This window comes from Pongo abelii, chromosome 18, assembly GCF_028885655.2.
Source record: "Pongo abelii isolate AG06213 chromosome 18, NHGRI_mPonAbe1-v2.0_pri, whole genome shotgun sequence".
NCBI lineage: Eukaryota > Metazoa > Chordata > Mammalia > Primates > Hominidae > Pongo > Pongo abelii.
In genome coordinates this window covers 58,682,027-58,685,458 of record NC_072003.2, presented here as the reverse complement: position 1 = coordinate 58,685,458, position 3,432 = coordinate 58,682,027, and positions in this window count along the sequence as shown.

The following is a 3,432-nucleotide window of genomic DNA, read 5'->3' as shown; positions in this document are numbered from 1 at the left end:
GCATTCCCCACCCCAAATCATGACAATTGAAAATGTCTCTAGACATTGGCCATGTTCCCTGAAAAACAAAATTGCCTCCAGTTGAGAACCACTGGCTTAAGGAATCTAACCAGCAGTTAAAACTTCAAAAGAGTTTGTATTGTCTTCTCTTTAAGCAAAGCCATCTTACACATTTTAAAAAGATCTCTTCTCTCCGTTGTAAGTCATTAAAAGACAGATTCTTCAGTGTGATAAAGTGTGCTTCAAAACACTATTCTCCTTTCTAGGAAATTTACTAAACTTCACATTGCCCATTTGTAGTTGCATGTTAGGTGTAATTCATTAGTCAATTTCATAAGATTTTTTTCTCCCCACGTGCAGGCCCTGAGACATAGATGGCAGATGTCTGTTACCATTAGTCCATTTTCTGTTGCTTAGAACAGACTACCTGGAACTGGGTAATTTATACAGAAAATGAATTTATTTCTTAGAGTTATAGGGCTGATGAGTCCAAGGACAAGGGGCTACATCTGGTGAGGGCCTTCTCTCTGGTGGGGACTCTCTTACAGAGTCCCAAGACTATACAAGATGAGGAGCTGAGCATGTTAGCTCAGGTCTTTTTTCCTCTTCTTTACAGCCACCAGTCCCACGCTCATCATAATCTATTAATTTATTAATCAATTAATCTATGAATATATGAATATAGTCTATTCTTTTTTTTTTTTTTTTTTTTTTGAGACAGGGTCTTGCTCTGCTATCCAGACTGGAATGCAGTGGCACAATTCTAGGTCACTGCAGCCTTGGAAGCCTGGGCACAAGCAATCCTCCCACTTCAGTCTCCTGAGTAGCTGGGACTACAGGCATTAGCCACTGCACCCTGCTAATTTTTTTTAAAAAAATTATTTGTACAGTTGGGGTCTTGTCATGTTTTCCAGGGTGGTCTCAAACTCCCGGCTCCAAGTGAACTTCCTGCCTCAGCCTCCCAAAGTGCTAAGATTACAGGCATGAGCCACTGCACTTGGCTTTGGATTAGTCTATTCTTAAGGGCAGAACCCCCATGACCCAATCACCTCTTAAAGTTCCCACCTCGGGAGTGTAAATAAGTTCAACCATTGTGAAAATCAATATGGACATTCCTCAAAGAGCTAAAAACAAAACTACCATTTAACCTAGCAATCCCATTACTGGATATATTCCCAGAGGAATATAAATCATTCTACCTTAAAGACATATGCATGCTAATGTTCATTGCAGCACTATTCACAGTCGCAAAGACATGGAATCAACCTAGATGTCTATCAATAACAGATTGGATAAAGAAACTGTGGTACATATACACCATGGAGTGCTATGCAGTCACAAAAAAGATGAGATTATATTTTTTTGTGGGAACATGAATGAAGCTGAAGGCTATTATCCTTAGCAAACTAATCCAGGAATACACAACCAAATACCACATGCTCTCACTCATAAGTGAGAGCTAAATGATGAGAACACATGGACACAAAGAAGGGAACAACAGACACTGTGGTCTCCTTGAGGGTGTAGGGTGGAAGGTGGGAGAGGAGCAGAAAAAAATAACTATTGGGTACTAAGCTTAATACCTGGTTGATGAAATAATCTGTACAACAAACCCCCGTGACATGAGTTTGCCTATATAACAAGTCTGCACGTGTACGCCTAAACCTAAAATAAAAGTTTTAAAAACGGCCTCACCTCGTGATGTTGCCACATTGGGGATTAAATTTTAGCATGCATTTTAGAAGGGACAAATATCTAAACCAGAGAGGTAGAGGAACATCAATCTTAAAAACAGAGAGAACTGGATTTTAGTCCCACCTCTAACATTTATTAGTTATGCAAACATGAGTTACTCAACCAGAACTCTTTTAAGATTTCTTTTGGAGAAAATAGGATTTTAAGATTCAAAGAGAAGGGCAGTGCTATAAAAGCTGAACATGCCCACAAAATTACATTTCTGTGAACTTGAGCCAGTAGCTTAACCTCTAAGGCTCAGTTTCTTCATCTGTCAAATAATACATAAGACTATAACAATGGTTTAAAAACCATCAATCTGGAAATTATTACAGGGTGTATGGCAGGGGGGAGAGGTGAGTAATCGTGACCTAGTGTTTTCACCCTTGATTTTTCCACCACAGCACATAGGCTTTCCCACTATACCCCCTGCTCTCTCAGCACCTGTGAACTGACCGTTCCTTTTGCCTATAATGCCCTGCTCCCAGAAATCCACATGGTGCATTCCCTCAACTTCGAGTCCACAATAAACCTTCTCAAAGGCACTTACCCAAAATAACCTTTTGAAACACTTATTCCCAGCCTAGCGCCACTCATTAGATGACCCTGTTCTATGGTTTTTATCTTACAGTATTATTAGGTTATTAATATTATCATTATTATAATAATGTATATATGTATTATACTTCTTCACTGTTTTCTTTCACTAGAATGTAAACTGCATAAGAGGAAGGATGTTGTCAGTTTTGTTTAACCCAGTGCCTAGAAAAGTGTCTGGTATACATTAGAAATATGTTGGATGACTGAACTAAATAAAAGAGAGACAACTCAGAGTGGCCTAGAGACATCCAACTGCTTTATGTCCAGTTCTAACAGAACATGCCTGGTGTTTGCTATTTTGTATACTGGTGAACTGACTCCAACTTGCTTTTAACTTTTAAGCTGTCCTCGTTCATTCCTGGTCATAGGCCAAACTAACTTTGGGAAGGAATTCAGTTCACGGTTTGACTCTGAAACAAAATTGATAACAGCCCTTTCCTGAAAAGACCCCCTTCTTGCCTGGGGACCAGTCTGCCTTTGCAGGACTAACAAATTAGCTATAAGATCAGAAATTACAGTTTAGGTGTTATGCAGCCTCTCCTCCAAGAGTCTGAACTTCCCCAAATTGGGGGTAACGTCACTACTGTAAAACCTAAGACCAGTGCTTGAGATATTTTGCAGACCCTGCACTCCATGGATCAGCTGACACCACCCAGACTGGTAATCTGGCTCAATCAGTTCTGCCATTGCACCCAGGAACAGAAGACAGAAAGAAAAATTCACTTCGACCCCCTACGATTCCATCTTCAACCTGACCAATCATCACTCCCCACTTCTCAAGCCCCTACCTGCCAAATCATCTTTAAAAACTCTGATCCCCAAATGCTTGGAGAAACTGATTTAAGTAAAAATAAAACTCCGGTCTCCCACACAGCTGGTTCTGCATGAATTACTCTTTCTCCATTGCAATTTTCATCTTGATTAATTGGCTCTCTCTAGGCAGCAGGCAAGGTGAACCCATTGGGCGGTTACACTGGGGACCCATAAATGAGTTTCTGTGTGAATATTTGGGCTCTTTCTGCAACCATTTCAGAAAACTAGTCTTGGAAGTATTGATTTATTAAGCTGTCATTAACGAATTAAGTTTGGTTAAATATC